Below are 19,104 nucleotides of genomic sequence, written 5' to 3'. Positions count from 1 at the left end.
AAGGGGAGAAGACTAGGCCCATTGCATCTACCGAGGGGATACGCCAGGGTTGCATTCTGGACCCTTTTTTAATCCTAATACATACAAATGGATTAGAATAATTCCTGTTAGAACAGCAATTGGACTCCCAAGCATAGAAGGTAAACTGGTTCCATTGTTGTCTTATGCAGATGATACAGGGATGTACCATGTTACAACGCATACCGTTACAACTACCTACCATTACAACGCGACCATTACAACGCATACCATTACAACGCATAGCGCTTAGGGGTGCTGGATAGTGGTAAGTATAATTTACTATTCTAACTCCAGTCCCCGTGGACCCTAGGGAAGGTGTTGGATAGTAAATTATACTTATTCCCTATCCTATAGCGCCCCCCAGCGCAATGCGTTGTAATGGTATGCGTTGTAAAAGTCGCGTTGTAATGGTAGTGCGGAGTAACGAATGCGTTGTAACAGGTGCATACCATGATACAGTGTTGATGTCCTTAACGCCCAATAGCCTCCAAAAAAGTTTGAACGCATTTACCGAATTTATGATCGAAACGGATTTAAAGGTACATTTTAGTAAACTATTTATTATGTTATGTGGTTCCAATTCGACAAAAAGAAGAACATTTATTGTAAAGGATAAAATCATTGAGAAGGTGTCAAAATTTACTTGCCTGGGGAATGTTTTTAATAATAAATTAAATCGGCATAATCTAATTGTGGCTAGGAGTCAATATACCTGTAGGATAATGGAGGGGCTTTTTCGCTTTGCTGGTAAACTTGGACATAAGCCGGTAGCAGAAATGTTAATTTTATATAAATCGAAATGTCTGTCAGTAGCCACCTTTGGCGCAGGAGTATGAGGCCACCATCAAAAGTTCCCAGATCCAGATTCTAGAGAACAAATTCTTAAAAAGGTTATTGATGATCCCTAACAGTTCTTCAACATTCTTCTGTCACTCTGAAGTGGGTCTGGATTATGTAAAAGATAGGATAAAGATTGCCCCATTGATTTTATGGGGGAAAATCTGGACCTCAGAGGATTTATTGTTCTCAAGGAGTATCCTTACAGATTGTATGAATCTTGATAATGCAATGTCACTTCCTTGGCTATGTTATATCAAAGATACTTTTTTATAAAATAGGCTTGGAAAATTACTATGATGATCCAGAGGGAATCCAACAAAATATGAAACAGGTTATAAAAAGTGCATTTCGTACTGAAATATATATGTCTAACCCGGATCATGAATTACTAGACTGTGTGTTTCCAGGTCAACAGCAATTTTACTTGTCTTTTACCATGCACGTTTAATCATGTTTCCTAATGACCAGATTTAGTCTTGGATATTGCACTTTCTTGTGGCTTTCCCCAATCAGGCGGGTTGCTGTGAGGAACTAACCCCCTGCCCCTGTAGTAATGTAGCCCATCAGAGCACAATGCACTTTATGCTGTTTTGCACTCTTTATAAAGACCCAAGGGCACGGTTGATCCAGCCCATTTTAAAGGAAATCCGTCCCTGTTCCCATCAGCAGGGTTTTAATTATTTGCGGTCATTATCTACTGCAGCCATCTGCAGTGCTGTGCTCAACTTCATTAGAACTGCACTCTTAATATGAAAACGCTATGAATTGTAAAATGCATTTCAATTTTAGTTATTTTAGGGGCTTTTTATTATCTTGCGTAAATATGTTGTAGAACGGTAGAAGGTATTCTTCAAATTCCTAGAATCTCTGCTGGTATAATATGACCTAGGAAAAGAAATTTGGTGAACTGTATATTTAATCTTTGCACACAATGTTTCCTATGTATATTAACCCCCTTGCTGCGGCCGGAACTCTGCGCCTGTGCGGCAGATTCCGATCCCGGGCTTGGTCATGACGGCTCCCGGCCGTCATCAGCACATGCCCACTGTAACTCATGACGGCTGGGAGAAGTCATCAGCGCCAAAGGGGTTAAGTCTTATTTTTTTAATGTAGGAATATATATTTTAGTGATTTTAGGGATTTTTAACATCTTGTATAAATATGTTATAGAACAGCAGGAGGCTTTTCTTCAAACCTCTAGAATCAGTGCTGGGATATTATGACCTAGGAAAAGAAAACAGATGCACTTTATATTTAATTTTTGCACAACATTTTCCTATGTATATTCTGTCTTGCTTTTTAATGTATGTATGCAAACTTTTATGATTCAATCGAATTGAATAAAGTCATTTGAAGAAGGGTTACCTTATTACTTTTGATTGGGAACAGGCAAAAATCTCATGTTTAGATTCAAATGAATTGTTCTTTAAAACTCTCTTTAATGGTAAAGTCGGAATTCAGATTACAATTTTGAGATTGCCACTTTTGAGAAAGTTGGCCTTTTCGTGTCCTAAACTTTTTGAGGCCTTCTAGGATTTTCCATTTACCCGGGCCTGTTAATCTCTCCCCAATCACCAATGTGTATTGTGCTCAGACAGAGAACAATAGGACTTGGGTGTAGCTGGGAGAGGAGTATCCAGCCAGGATGGGAGATGCAGAGCTGTTCCCTGTCCCACTTACATTTTGAAGGCTTGCCTCCAGCACATTCATAGGAAACGTGACTCCAGCCTTTGTCACCTCAGTCCCATTGGAGCCCGGGCAGGGAGGAAGGAAATTCCGTAACCAACTTCCACTTCAAAGCTGGCACCAGGTATAAAAACAGGACCCATACTTCAGTGCACTCCTGGACCTGTGGAAGACTACAAAAAGAATGCATTATACTCTAGAGGACTGCCCTGAAGCTTTTGGACTGTCTACTTTCTCAGAGGTCTGCCATGCTGCTACCAGAGGACTGTCCTGCTGCTTAAGGCCTGCCATGTTTTTCTGCGGACTGCCCTGAAGCTTGAAGCCTGTCTACTTTCTAAGAGGACTGCCCTGCTGCTATCAGAGGACTGTCCTGCTGCTTAAGGACTGCCATGTTTTTCAGAGGACTGCCCTCCTGCTTGAGGCCTGCCATGCTCTTCAGAGGACTTCCCTACTGTTTGTGGGCTGTTTTGCTGCTAGAAGGAGAGAGGGCCATCTCCTTGAACCCAGGACTACCAGAGTAACTCCATGTGTCAGTTAGCTGAGCACCTGTTCTGAGTTATAGGGACATAGGAATCTCAAGAGTCCTCTATGCAATGCCCAAATGACTTACTACAACTGGTCCTGCCTAGACAAACCACTGGAACTATCTAAACTTACAACTAAACCTGCCAGAGCCATTCTGACCTCTGCTGGAGTGAGTTCCTGATCCCCAAGTAGTGCCTTTCTAGGACGTGGACCCTTGTTTGGCATCTGTTGAGCTAATCCTGTGAAACCCAGAAGTTTTGAATTCTGCAGTCAGACTTTGTGAAGGTAACCATGTCAGCAGGGCTAACCTGGTCCGTATATTCAGCGAGCACTCCATTTAATTCAGCCTGAACCAGTCTGAGGTTAAAAGTCTGGGAATATGGATTGATAAAGATCTGACCTTCGCGACACAAGCCGCAAAAATCGCCGGGACCTGCTTTGGGCTTCTTAAAGCTATCAGAAAGATTCTGACCCTGCTTCCTCCCATCGCCCAGAAACTAATAATCCAAGGCCTTATCATATCAAGGCTGGATTTTAGTAACTCCATTTACCTTGGCGCTCCCGAGGCAACTTTCAACAAACTGCAGAGAATCCAGAACGCTGCAGCAAGGATTCTCACTAACACCCCGATGAGATCCTCCGCTAAACCAGCCTTGAGGCAGCTCCACTGGCTTCCAGTGAGAGAGAGAGTGGCTTTCAAGGCTCTTTGCCTGTCACATAAAATCTTACAGGACAAAGGACCCCCTATTCCAAAAAAATTCATCAGACCCTATAAAGCCTTGAGAGCCCTTCGTTCGGACCATGAAAACGTAGTCACTATCCCTAGAGTGAAGAAGGTGCGTACCGGTGGACGGCGTTTCTCCGTCAATACGGGCCGTCTATGGAATTCCCTCCCCCGGGACCTTAGGATGGAACCTGACTACCTCAGTTTCAGGAAACGGCTCAAGACACACTTGTTCCCCTGATCTCCCCACCCTCCTGGGCCTCCCTCTGGTCAGATCGGATCTTAGCGCTGGGATACTTACGGGTGACTACGCGCTTTATAAAACCCAATAATAATAATAATAATAATGACTTTGTCCCGATCTAGCGTGACCAGATACCCACAATGCTTTTTGCTTCTTGGCAATATTTGAACCTAAATATTTCCATATCTCCAGTTCTATTTATAAAATGTTATTCATTTTGGTGTCATTTTATTTCTCTATTTGTCTACATAGGTGTGGGATGTTTCTTGTGTTGTGTTATCACTTTATACCTGCCTGTGTGCTGTACACATACTTAACACAGGGCTTCTAAATTAAGCCTAACTGCTTTTGTGCGAAGCTCCCAGAGAGTTAACCACAGGTTAGTTTAGTGACTTTTGTGAGTCACTCTGACAGAATTGTGGTTGCTGCTTGGTAAGGGTTTTCACCGACCTCAATCAAAAACCCAATTAATAACATTGGTGTTCAGTGATGTGATTCAGTACTTGTGTATGTACTGTGCCACTCGGAGATTTGTGTATCACTTAAATCCCATTTAAATAAATTCAAACTGTCTGCTGCAAGCATGAAGAGCATACAGGGAGTTCAGTCTGAAGATGATCAAACTGAAAATAGAGGAGGCAGCTGCCATATGGCTGTTGAGGCTCATGCAGAAAGGGATGTGGCAAGAGAGAAGGCTGAGGAAGAAACAACCTTAGCACAGGAGAAAGCAAAGGCTTACAGAGCCCTGGAGAAGGAGAAAGCTGAGGTTGAAAGGGCCTCGGCTGAATGGAAAATGAAATTTGGTATTGGCTCATGAAGTGAGTCTTAGAGAGCTGGACTTTAAAGCTAAACAATAAAAATAATCCATCAGCAATGTGCATTCAGTGTCTAATGGAGAGTTGAGAGTGCACATTTTACAAGACCTTGGGTAAGCACCAGAATGCCCAAAAAGGCTTCTGGTGGGGGATCCTCAAAAGGATGGTCAGGGTCCTTACAAGAAGAAAGAGGTGGGAAATAAAACCAAGCCGCACAGAGTACTCTGAAGACCCCCAAACTAGTTCATAGGGGAAGGAGACCCAGCCATAATGGGACCAAAAGAAAAAGGTGTTTGTAAATAAAAAGCAAACACAAGGAGATGATAGACGGAGCACTGAAACTTTTCAGACACTCACCTCCAGATCTGGGTTGAATCCATCATCGTTCTTTAGCTCACTTTGCCATCTCAGTTCAGACCCAGCTATATGAAAACCAGTCTTGACCCTGTGCCTCATGGAAACACTCCAGCCCAAACTGCCAAGCCAAGTTTTACCTGAACCGGAAACAAGCATCCTGGGACTGGTTTCGGGGAAATACCCCTCATCAGCAAGACTAGCTTGAATCCAATGACAAAGTGTGCAAGGGATCCACGTATAGGCATACCCTGCCAACTTAGGGCGAACAAAGCAAACACAAGGAGATGATGGACAGAGAACTGAAACTTTTCAGACACTCACCCCCAGTCACAGATCTGGATTGAACCCCTCATTGTTCTTTAGCTCACTTCGTCACCTCAGTTCACAGCCAGCTATATGCAAATCAGTCTTGACCCTATGCCTCATGGGAACAGTCTAGCCCGAACTACCAAGCAAAGTCTTCTCTGGACCGGAAACAAGTATCCTGGGACCGGTTTTGGGGTAACACCCCTTATCAGCCAGGCTAGCTTGAATCCAGTGGCAAAGTGAGCAAGGGAACCACGTCTGGGCATACCCTGCCAACTTAGGGCGAACAAAGCAAGCACATGGAGATGATGGGCGGAGCACTGATGTAGGTCCCGTGCTCTTCGTGCCACTGGAATCAATATATCCTGGCTGTTGATGGGTGAAACCCCGAAATCGGTCCTAGTATGGTTGTTTCCAATCTAGGGAGAACCTGGCCTGGCAGTTCAGGCTGGACTGCTCTAATTGGGTGCAGGGTCAAGACTGATTTGCATATGGCTGGATTCAAACTTGAATGGCATGGTGAGCAAAAAAACGATGGATTTAGGCTCAGATCTCTGTACTTGGGTGAATGTATGACAGTGTTCTGCATTCTGTCCATTAATTGTTCTTTTTGCACTTGTAAATAAGACAGGTAAAGTTGTCTCCAAGTGCTATGAGTGTCCCCAGACAGGGGACACTTGCCATCCCATGAAAGGCGATGGCAAGTGTCCCATGAGAGCACAGCCCACCACTGGTAGGAAGACCCAAAGGTTGGCCAGTGCATGGCAAATATTGTGCTTGGGGAAGAGATTACCCTGGTTGGAGTGGGAGAGAGAGAAGGGGTTACCTTAATGTCCCTGCGTGACAAAGCAATTTAATAGTGCCCAAAACCAACATGCCTGCTAATACTTTTAAGTATAGGCAGTAGGTCATCATAAATTGGCAGAGGGTGAAGGCTCTGAGGGACATAAGAACGAGTATGACTACAGTAATTTTACATCTGGTATCCTCAGAGCAGGGAATACCCAATAAATTCCACCATGTTTTGGTAGTAGATAACTGTGAGAGAGACTACCCAGTGGCTCTGGTTTTCTTTGAGTGGTGGGGGTCTCAGGGTCTTTAACCACATGGCTGCTGGGCGTTTTCCCCCCCTGTGCTGGAAAATCACTGCTGCCATTTGTTCATGACGAGCTCAGCTCGTCATCAGCACACGACACCTTTGGGTGATGACGAGCTGAGCTCGTCATCAGCATCGAAAGGGTTAAAAGTAGCAATGAGTCCGACCATGTCTGTTTATTGTCTGTAAGGGAGTGATTTGGAGCATACTGGACAGAAGAAAAGGGATCCTAAGTCTTACTTGGAGATGTCAGGGTTGCCTGAGAGGGTGTGCTTGACCATAATGCACATGGAAGATCGAGAAAGGAGTCAAGATGTTCTGGAGACTGTATAAATGACCCAGACAGCTGCCAAAATAAGGAAGGGCGTTGAACTTTGAAAACCAGCCCCAAAAACTCCCACGGTCTAGGATGTACGGGCGACTAAGAGGTTGTTCTGAAGCTTACCAGAGAGAATATTGCAGCCCAGGGATACCTGCCTGCACTTTCTACGTGGCACGTTGATGGTGGGCCCACCAAAGAGAAGTTCTGTAGAGCTCAGATAGAGTGCACAACTCTAAAGAGCTTGAGGCAGCAAGCTGAGGTAATGGCAGCTGGTGACACCTCGAGAGATCACTTGATCTATTAGGAGAAGAACCTCCTATATAGTGAGCCTAAGGTCCCTAAGTCTGGGGCAACTAGTGTGTTGGTGGTACCCAATGATTACAGACCCTTCCTACTAGGTCTGACTCATAATATGCCCCTGGCAGGACATAGTGCAGGACAAGGCCTTTGTCAGGCTTGTGCCCCACTTCTATTGGCCCTTGGTGAAGACAGCCTCAGATACATTCTCTAGGTACTGTCGTGCTTGCCAGGCCAGTGCAAAGACGGAAAAAGGTCAAGGCTTCCCAGGTTGCCTTGCCTGTAATTGGTGCCCCCGTTGAAAGGGTGGGCATGGACATTGTTGGGTCCGTGGACCTCAACATTTACATAGCTGGCAAGGTTATTCTGGCTTTTGTAAGCCATGCCACTAGATGCCCAGAAGCCATACCTCTGAGGTCTATTATTGCACCTGGAGTGGCTAGGCCCCTGATGTTTACTAGACTGGGATTCCCCAAAGAAATGGTGTCTGACAGGGGCACAAAATTCATGTCTGCATACATTAACGGGGATGAGTGTGGGGTAACCTATAAGTTTTCCACACCCTATCACCCACGATCAAATCATCTTATTGAAAGATTTAACAATACACTGAAGAGCAGGATTATGGGCCTAATTGAGCCATGAGTGATAGTGGTGCTTCCTTTTCACCTGCCTTCTTTTTGACTACCGGCGGGTGCCACAGAAGGGAGTTCAGCTTAGTTCATTTTTGCTCCACTATGGCCACCCTATTAGGGGACCTCTCAATTTAGTGAAAGAGGGATGGAAGCAAGCTCCCAAGAACTCCCAAATATGTAGTGAGCTTCATGCTGGATTTTAAAAACTAAATGCAACTCTTCTAGAAGCAGAATTTAACAAGGTAAGGCAGTAGGAGAAAACATGTGCAGTAACGTGTAGAGTTTATCACAATTCAACTTCACAAACACATAAGTGCTCAAGGCTTACATACAATGACGGCCCTACATTGTAAAAAATGAGGAACAGAGTCCACATGGAATACAGGTTAAGAGTTGAAAGCATGAGCAGCAAACGTATAAAGTAAAAGCAAATATAAGTTCTCTAATCTCAGTTGAAGTAATTTTTCTTTTTAATTCTAAGTTCAAAGGATCCTCAGTGACCACAATTCTTGATATATGTTGTCCAAGCCACAAGATTGCCAACACATGTTTCGTCTATAAGGCGATCAGCCAAAGACTTTATCAGGGCATAAGCAATATTATTCTTAGAACCTATGATTAAAAACTTTAAGCGAGACACTAGCCTCAATAGACCTTGTATCAGCAATTTAGTGTGACGAAAGTTAAATAGGACTTAAAATTTCACAAGTACAATAGAGCAAATATTCTTAAGTTACAATTGCTGCATCACAAAGAATATTCAAATTAAGAAACCTTCACAAAACGTACAAGGTCACAGTAAACCGAAAAGTCCTTGAATCGGCACGCAGCAACAAGTCAACAAGCACGAGTCCTCTTTGGCGTCTAGCAACTCTTCTAGAAGCAGGCCTCTGGGAATCCAGGAGGTAATAATGTTCTCCTTTGACCAACAGGCCACTCTGGTAAAGATTCAACCTGGGCAGGAAGTGTAGATGATGTAGAGCGCAGGGCCCTACAAGACTGCTGGTTGGAGTCACATGAAATGAAGAAGAGAAAGGGGGAGGTCACCTACTTGGTGGACCTCAATACACCTAGGAACCTCGTCAAGGGTACTCTATGTCAATATCCTCAAACCACATTTTGAGAGGTCTGAAGTCACCATACTCCTGGTGACAGATTATGGAGTGGAAGACAAGAGTGAACCTCTACCCATCCTTCTGTCTCCCGAGGAGAAGGATGAGTCAGTGGAGGGTGTTAACGTCTCCCCTACCCTGTCCCCAGAGCAGCAGAGGGACTGATGACAGTTGTTGAGGCACTGTGCCTGTCTCATCCCAGGGCTTATGTATGTATTTTCTTATGATACTGACATGTCTTAGACCTGTCAGCATTAGGATGGCCTTCTCCCAAACTTGTTTGCATTCTTACCTCAATTATCCTTTCGAAATTCATTTTTGTTGGTGTGAGAAATAGGGTTTTGGGTTGGCTCGGGTGTGAGCCCTGGTTAAGTAGTAACCACAACCCTTTTCAGGGTGAGGCACAAGCCAATTCCATAATAACCTGTGCTTAACTCTCTGGTAGATTAGCACAGAGCCGTCAGGCTTAACTTAGTAATATGTGAAGTATTTGTGCAGCCCTTCAAACAGTAATAAAGTGAAAACACCACTGAAAAAGGATCCCACAACAATTTACAAAAATATAACTTATTTTAAAACAAGGCCAGAATCACAAAAATCGAATCAGTAGAACCTGAAATATTAAATTTTAAAGATTTGAATACTATTGTGGCTATCTCGTTGTGCCAGAGCGGGACAAAGGCACAAACTAACCGCGATGGAGCGCAGGCCGGTTACAGGACCCAGTTATGCAAGACGAACAGAGTCCTTTAAATCCAGGCTTTCGAGGACTGAATTAAAATGCATCGTGCAGCCAAGTGAATGGTTCAATGATGTGATGAGGCTGTGATATGAGGGCCTGTGTCATCATTGAGGACTTCGTTGATGGGGCTTGTGATGCGAAGTCTGGCTTTGAGGATATGATGCACAGTTGGGGTGATGTACCAACTCCGAAGAGCTGCAAGGCAGCAATGCAGAGTCCGACGTCATTGTCGAGGGTGCAGTCCACGAGGGACCTGAGGTTCTGCTTGGGGAATGTGTTGCGCAGTGGCGGCTCAAATGGGCTGCAGCGGGGATGTGGGTCTGTGTGATGGGTCCTATTTGCGCAGCATCAGAGATGCACAAGTTCTGCTCTGGTTGTGCCGTGCAGCAGAAGAGATGTGCCGATATTGCTGGATCCACAGAGGCTGGCCGAGCACCTTAAGCCTGTTTCTAGGGGTTCAGGATGGGGTGGTACCACTTGGCAGGGTAGAATCACAGATGGCAGAATCCAGTAAAAGTTCAAGGCTCTTGGAAACTGGTTATGTCACTGAGTCTTCAAGCGGCCAGCCAACTACCCATTGGAGAAACTCTGGATTCTGGGTTCAAGAGATGCACGTCCAGTCTTCTTCACCCAGGCAATAGGCAGCAGGTCAGCAAAGCAGGGCAGCAGGGCATTTAGAGCAGCAGAACAGCAGAGTGGCAGTCTGTTCAGCAGCAGAGCAGTGCTTCTTCCACAGGTCCAGAAGTGCACTGAAGTGGTTGTGTCTGAGGTCCAGAATTTATACCCAGTTGTGTCTTTGAAGGGAGAAGAATCTTATAGAGGCATGCATTTGAAATGCAAAGGTGCCCTGCCTTCCTGGCTCTGATTGCAGATTAAATACAGGGAGTAGGCCCCCTTTTGTGTGAAGACAAGACACAGCCTATTCAAGTGTAAGTGGGGCTGAGTCCCGCTGTTCCCTCGCATCCTGCCAGTGATGGCCCATCCAGTCACGCCTAATCTCCCCATTGTGTGTGGCTGTCTAAGAGGAACACACAAAGCCCAACTGTCACCACACCCAGTCGCGTGACCCAGAGACAGGCACCATATGGCTAAGACAAGAAACTGCCAACTATCTAAAAGTCCAATTTTCAGAATTGCAATTTAACATCTGACTTCATCATATGTTAGGATTTTAAATCGCAATTCCAGATACACCAAACATGATGGAATTACCTGTACCCATTTGGAAATTACACTTATAAAACGTAAAAAGGTAACACCAATGTTATCCAAGGGAGAGGTAGGCCTTGCAGTAGTACAAAGGGAACTTAGAGTTTCTCACAACTAGGACATGTAAAACGTAAAATATATGTCTACTTTTTAAATACATTGCACCCTGCCCACTAGGTGGTCCAGGGCCTACCCTGGAGATGACCTATATGTATTAAAAGGAAGGGTTGGGCCTAGCAAGTGGTTTTACTATGTCAGGTCAAAATGACTGTTTAAAACTGTACACACCCAGGCTGTGGCAGTCCTGAGACATGTTTTTTAAGTGCTACTTAAGTGGGTAGCACAATCAATGCTGCAGGCCCACTAGTAGCATTTGATCTACGGACCCTGGGCAAAGGTAGTGACACTTTAATGGGGATTGCAAGCAAACTAAATATGTCAATTGGGTAGAAGCTAATCTTATAATTGTTTAATGGATGAACACAAAAACTTTAGTACTGATTAACAGTGGTGAAGTGCATAGAGTTTTAAGTCCAGTGAAAACAGGATGTCAAAAGGCAAAAAGTTATGTGAAAACCACGCCAAAAATACCGGGTCTAACATTTGGCCGAAGGACTCTGTGCACTTTTCCACTGGCAAACAGTGCTAAAGTGCTTGTGCTCACTCCCCTAGACATGGTTAAAATGGTTTACAACTGATTGGCATAATCAATTTACTGATACGTCCCTGTAGAGTGGTACGCCATATACTCAGGGCCTATATATTAAATGCAACCAGTGGGCCTGCAGCATCTATTGTGCCATCCTCTTAAGTAACCCTTTAAAACATGTACAAAGTCCTCCATTGCAGCCTGAATGCAGATATAAACTGGCAATTTAACTTGGCATATAAGCCCCTTGCCAAGCCTTAAACTCCCTTTTATTGCATTTAGGTCTCCTCTAAGGTAGGCCACATAGCAAGGCGTTAATAGGTCTGTCATGTTCTTTTAGGTTTTACATGTCCTGGTAGTGAAACACACTTAAATGCATTTTTTACTACTGTGAGGCCTATCTGTCCCAGAGGATAACATTAGGTTGGTTATTACATTTAATAAGTGCTACCTTTTGATTGGGACAGGTAAACATTTCATGTTTGGTATCTATACAATTGCAATAAGAAAATCCTCTTTAATTGTAAAAGTTGGATTTTAAATTGCAACTTTTAAAATGCCACTTTTAGAAACTTGCCATTTTCCTGCCCTTACCCATTTGGTGCCTGCAGCTGAGCCTAGGCCACATGACTGGGTGTAACTGACATTTAGACTTTGTAAATTCCTACAGGCAGTCACAAAATAGAGGACTTAGGTATAACTGAATGGGCCATCATCTGGCAGGATGTGGAGGGGGTGAAGCTGGACATAGCCCCATTTGCAACTGAATAGACCTATTCTTTCTTCATCCAAAGGGATTGTTACTTCCACATTGTCTCTGCAGCAAGCTTGGAGCCAGAACAGGGAGTTAAAAATTCGAAGCACTTCAGAGAGAACCTTCTAGAAACGTTTCCCAACTTCAAAGAAGGCACCAGGTATAAGAATATGGCCCTCATACCCACTCTTCAGTTCACGTTGTACACCTGCGGAAGCACTCTTAGAGGACTGCCTGCTGCTCTAGCCTTCTGATTATTCCACAAGACTGCTTTGCTGCACCAGGAAGGACTGCTTTTCTGCCTGGAGCCTGCCCTAAACCCTCAGAGGTCAGCATTGCTGTTTGAGCCCTGCAAGGCCACATAACTCAGGCTCTCTATGAATCATAGGAGGCCCAATCCTATTTCAAAATCAATGCTCCCCATCCCCTGAGCTGATAAGCTCATTGACAGATTGAGAACTGTAAAGTTCCTCAGTACTTTTTATCTCAATTCATGGTACTAGCAATTTGCCCTGTCTGAAGGGGCTAACGAGAGGTCAGCATTCTAAACACATTCCAAGTTTAGGGTGCTGCCCTTTGGGTTGAAGAATGCCCCCACCACCTTCCAGATGTTGGTTAACAGGGTCCTGGCTGGATTGTCGTCATTCAGCAAGGCCTACCTGGACAACATAGCTGCCTTCAGCTCTAGTTGAGAGGGCCATCTGTTTCACCTCCAGGAGGTACTTCAGGCTCTACAACAAGCAGGCCTGACTATTAAGGCCAGCAAAAGCCAGGTAGGGTGGGGTTCTGTTGTGTATCTGGAGCACCTAGTGGGAGGAGTACAAGGAAAAGCCCCCGAAGACAAGATAAAGACTATCCCGGCAGTGGAACCCACCCCTAGAACTCAAACAGAAGTAAGGGTCTTACTGGGCCTCACTAGATATTATAGGAGGTATGACAATAGGTATGTTATGCAAATAAAGCATTTAGGAAATGGATAGTTTGGTGGACAGAAAATTACATACAAAGAAGACCAAAAAATTAGAAAATTATTTATAAGAAAATATATATTTTTATTTATTTGTTATTATTCTATGTTATAAATATTTCATTTAATCAAACAGAAAATAATATATGCACATTTTATAATTCATGATATTGGGACATCTATTGGTGAATAGATTGCCTATACATTGTAAGAATAATGATGATGAAAAGAATTTAGAAGGCTAAATATACACACAAATTCATTCACTCATGGCCTACAAATATTTTTTGATAATACATTAAAACATGATCTTGTTTGATATAATACTTAGAAGTCAATATGTATGGCCACCTTGTTCTGCATTCTGTCCATCAACTGTTGTTTTTGCTTTTGCCATCTCGAGTGGGATGGGTATGCTCAGACGTGAGTCCCATGCTCTCCACACCACTAGAGTCAAGATATCCTGGCTGAAGACGGCTGATAACCAGAAACCGGTCCTAGGATGCTTGATTCCGGTCCAGGAAAGACATGGCTTGGCAGTTCGGGCTGGACTGTTCCCATGAGGCACAGGGTCAAGGCTGATTTGCATATGGCCATGTCTGAACTGGGGTGGTGTGGCGTGCAAAAAAACGATGTATTTAGGCCCAGATCTCTGCTCTGAGGTGAATGTATGACATTGTTCTGCATTCTGTCCATCAACTGTTGTTTTTGCATTTCAAGAAGCAGCACAAGCAGGTGATCTGGACAGAGGCCTAACAGAAAGCCTTTGACACCCTCAAGGAGTCCATGTGTAGAGCATCTGTATGCAAGGCCCCTGAGTTTAGCAAGAGGTTTTAGTACAAACTGATGCCTCAGAGCATTGCATAAGGACTGTACTATCACATTTAAATGAGGATGTCCAAGACCAATCTGTAGCCTTCATCAGTAGCATGTTACTTCCGAAGCAAGAGAGGTGAAATCCTATAGAGAAGGAAGTCTTTGGTGTGGTGTGGGCATAGAAGAAGCTACGACCCTAGCTGTTTGTGACTGACTTTAGAGTTTTAGACAGACCATAGACCCTCACATGGCTCATAGAGATGAGGGATAAGAATCCCAAACAGTTGAGGTGGTCCATCTCCCTAAAGGGTGTTATCTTAAGAGTGGAACACTGCCCTGTGTCAGACCACTCCAATGCTGATAGTCTTTCTAAGTTCTTCTGCCTTAGTGGTTGTGAAGTACTCCCCACTTCACCTTTGGGTTGGGGGGTGCACATGTTATACCTGTCATTCCTAGGGTGGTCTTCCCCCAAATGTTTTGCCTTCACTCATGTGTGCTTTACAACTGCTAACCAGCGCTAAAGTGCTTGTGCTCACTCCTTAAAACAGAGTACAATTGTCCTACACCTAATTGCCACATTTCATTTCATTATAAGTCCCTAGTAAAGTAGTACAACATGTTTCCAATTAAATGCTACCAGACGGCCTGAAGCACTTAATTTGCCACCCACTTAAGCAGCCCTGAAAAACATGGGTCAGGCCTGCCATTGAGGCCTGTAGTGCAGTTTTAAACTGCCATTTCGACCTGGCAAAATACAACTTCTGTGAGGACTAAATCTCCCTTTTTAATATATGTAGGTACCCTTTAGTGTAGGCTCTAAACAGCCCAATGGGCTACATGCATTGTAGTTAAAAAGTTGGGCTTGTCATGGCAGTGAAAAAACCCTAAATTTGTCTCAGTACTGTGAGGCCTACCTCTCCCATTGAATAACATTGGGTTACCGTATTACATTTAATATGTGCAACGTTTTGATTGGGAGCATGCAGTGTAGGAAACTTGGTTACTGGTTGAGGGGGTGAACCTCTATTTAAGAAGAAACCACAATCTCTGGCAGAGTGAAAGACAGGCAAAGTCCAAATTAACCTGTGATTTACCCTCCGGTAGCTTGGCACAAAAATAGTCAGGATTAACTTCGAAGCAATATGTAATACAATACTGGGAAAATACCACAGCAATTTATAAAAATAGAGTAAAATTGAAAAAATTATTTGAGATTAAAATGACAAAAATGCAATAAGTAGAACCAGAGATATGCAATTTGAAAGTTCAAGTGACTAGTGCCTAGAAAAACAAAGCGCCAACTGTGATTATCTGGGCTCAGTGGGACAAGGTCACAAGTTCAGGCTGACTATGATGGAGCGAGGGTCCGAGACAGGGACCAAGTTAGGCCCGCTGAACAAAGTACCCCGAATCCGAGTTTGCACAGAGTTGCTAGATCCCACATTGAGGAGACATCACCCAGCAGCGGGAGTCTTGTGTCATCAAGGATATTGTCGACATGGGGCTTGCAATGTAAAGTCCTGCATTAAGGTTGCATCGCACAGCGGAGGTTCTGAGAAAGCTGCAGGGCTCTGATACAAAGTCCTGCATCGCCATTGAGGCTTGGGATGTGAAGGCCTGCATCGAGGATGCTTTGTGCAGCAGTAACTCTGAGGAAGCGGAGGGTTGCGATGCAAGTACCTACATCATGCAGCAGTGGTTCATGGAGATGTGCCACACTTCATCTGTTCTGCTCATAGGACAACAGCTGCATGACGGTGCACTTTTCAGGCCCACTTTCAAAGGTCCAGGACTGAGGTGACACCAATTAGGGCACAGGACAAACAGCAGACAGAGTCCAGGTACTTGTTTCAAGATGGTTAGAGCATTTTCTGCCTGCAAGGCTCTGATTAGGAAACCAGCCTATTAGCACTTGGAGTCACTCTGGTGGTCCCTGGTCCATAATGCAGGTGCAGTCTTTTTTCACTCAGTTAGCAGGGTAGTGAGGCAACAGAGTAGCAGTCTTTCTTGCAAGGCAGCACAGCAGTCCTTTACAGTCTTCCACAGTTCCAAAGGTGTACTGAAGAGTTGGGTCTGTGGGTCCAATATTTATACCTTGGGCCAGCTTTGAAGTAGGAGAAGGTTCAGAGATCACCACTCACAGAGTTGTTTGGATTTTCCTGCCTCCCTGTCCTGACTGGTCACAAAAGACCAGTGTCAAACCCTTTTTAAGTGTGCCAAAGCAGAACCTTTGTGAAGTACAAGTCTGATAGGTGACTGCTCCTACCATCTATCAAGTCAGGTGAACACCTATTCTTCTTTTGTCTCACTGTCTGGGAGTAATACACAATGGCCAACTGACATCTATACCTAGTAATTTGACCCAGGATACAGACTCAAGGCACCAAAGAGTTAGGACAAGAAAATGTGAACTTTCTAGAAGTAGCATTTTCAGAATTATGACTTAAAATCTGACTTTACCATTATAGAGAGTTTGAAATTACAATTCTTTGGACACTAAACTCGGTATTCGTACGTGCTCCCAATTGAAAATTATCACTTATTATATATAATAAGGTAACCCAATGTTATCCTATGGGAGAGGTAGGCCTTACAGTAGGGAAAAACAAATTTAAGAGTTTATCACTGCCAGTAAAACTTAAAAGTACAAGACCAACTTTTTAAATCTACTCCACCTCCCTCTAGGCTGTTTCCAGCCTAACCTATGGGTGATTAATATCTATTAAAACGGAAGGTTTAGGCCGGGCAAAAGGTTTATTTTTGCCTGGTCAAACTGGGTGTTTAAGAATGTATGCACAGGTTCCAATTGAAGACCTGAGACATGTTTAAAGGATACTTAGGTGGGTGGCAAAATTAGTGCTGCAGGCCCACTAGCAAGGAAAACAAAATGTTCCTGACTCTCTACTATTTTTGAGCTTGTGTTCTTTTCGCTCTTAAGCCAAACACATTTCTTTATGTTTGTACCTGTTTTTTATTGATACTTTTTTTTCTTGAAATTTATTTTCTCACAAACTTTTTTTAGAAGTGAAAAGGAAAAAATAGTGCATAGTTTACATATATTACAAACACATTTACATTCATTTACATTCAACTTATTATACATACTCCATCACAATACATACAGCTATTTGAGAAAACCTGCGACACCACAGCTGACTAGATGTCGAGCACCTCAATCATTCATTCCCAACAAAGTATTAAGTCCTGTGCCAACAGCCTCCGAGACCTGCTGTGGTTGAGTCTCACTGGAAATCCAGAAACAAGGGGGGGCAAGATGGCCGCCGAGACGCCGTAGGGGATAGTCGCACCCTTGCTCTGCTCCTGATGACAGATTTGATGGAATATGAAGTGCACACCCTGGTCGCAACTTTTGGGTCTAACAAAATAATTTTCCTATCACACTAATGCCTTGGTGAACTAAAACCTAACCTGGACCGGCTGGCATTAAGGAGGATTGTTACATAGTAATTAAAAGTAACCCAGCCATAGACTTTCAGCGCCTGTGGATTGAAATGCTTGAAGCATTATCGGACTGGCCTGCACTGTTAAAAGACTTCCCTCAAGTCGAGGATTGGATTAAAGGAAAAACTCTGTTGGAATCTTTTGCTGCTTTAATCGTGAGGTCCTATCAGACAGGGCGCACAAACTTTTCAAGAATAATGGCTCCTAAACTTCTTCGATCGACCAAGAAACCCTATGACCTGACTGCCTCCGGGAATGAGGAAGAAGAAGCACCCGTAGATGGATCTTAGAGCCAAATCAAGATCAAAAGCACAGCTGAGGCGAGAAGCGGCAAAAGAGGCTAAAACGCGGAAGTTACGGGAGAAAGATACGGAAAAAAAGAAAAATGTGGTGCTAGCTCGATCGGCCAAGAGAAATACTGAGATACAGTCTGCTGCCGGCGAAATGGTGGGAAAAGAGGCTGCATTTCGGCAAACCACGATTGTGGAGTCTTTCTTACCTGCAGTAGGAGCTGTAATGAGTACCCAGCCGGCAACGCAGCGGACCTTTACTGTCCCAACGCTAGCAATGCTGTGTGGAGAGAAGCAGAATCCCACACGTATGGAGAGTGCTGGAGCCGCCGGAGCCGCCGGGAGCACAGGCAGCATGTCGGAGCCTCCCAGTCAGAATGTAGTTACAGATCCCGTGGCAGCAACCGCCTCTTCAACAGTCACAGCAGGGGGCGGGGCTAAATGCTTAAAGGGCCAGTAGCCGTCTGGAGTTCCAATTGAAGATAAAAACAAGACGATAGATTTATCTTTAGAAACAGTCAGGGGGCCATATACTGAGATTAATGTGATGATTGCCCATCCTGGAAATAATGAGAAAACCAATGAGAATGCAGATGAACAGTCAATTATAGAGGTATCGGATAAAGAGATAGCAACTACCTCAGTACAACAGGAGGTAATCAGCTCTACTTTTGAAAATAGAAGTGATATGAATGTAATGAATGCGCAAAATATTTCTGAATCTATTTTCGCATCACCCGGTGAGGAGATTTTTTTCACTGGAAACGACGAGGTGGATGATGAAGAGGATGAGGACGATGGAAGTGAATACAGTAGCTCTGCTCGAGAATCTCCGTCAGATTCAGATTCGGAACTGGGCACTTCAGTGGACCCTGTAGCAGGCTCAGGTACAGAAACCAATCTATCTAAATCTGATAGTGTCTCAGTTACCTCTGGCAGCGATACAGAATCTATAGAGCAAGAGACAGCTCAGAAGGTCATAAAAACAAAACCAAAAAACTCTTCTAAAGAGATGAGGAAGACTGTGACGGACAACAACCCTATGTATAAGGGTAAGGTTAAAAACAACAATCCCAGGCGAAAGAATCAAGCTAGAGCGCCTCGTAGACGGCATGCAAAAACAGTTGTAAAAAATCTTGTCTGGGACAATACAGTAGAGAGCGGAGTACCTCAGTCTGGGGAGCTTGTGAGTACAGAAACAGGCACCCAGGAGGTTAGCCCTCAGGGAGCCGAGG

Source organism: Lissotriton vulgaris, chromosome 4_1 (genome assembly GCF_964263255.1).
Source record: "Lissotriton vulgaris chromosome 4_1, aLisVul1.2, whole genome shotgun sequence".
NCBI lineage: Eukaryota > Metazoa > Chordata > Amphibia > Caudata > Salamandridae > Lissotriton > Lissotriton vulgaris.
This window is presented reverse-complemented; position numbering follows the sequence as displayed.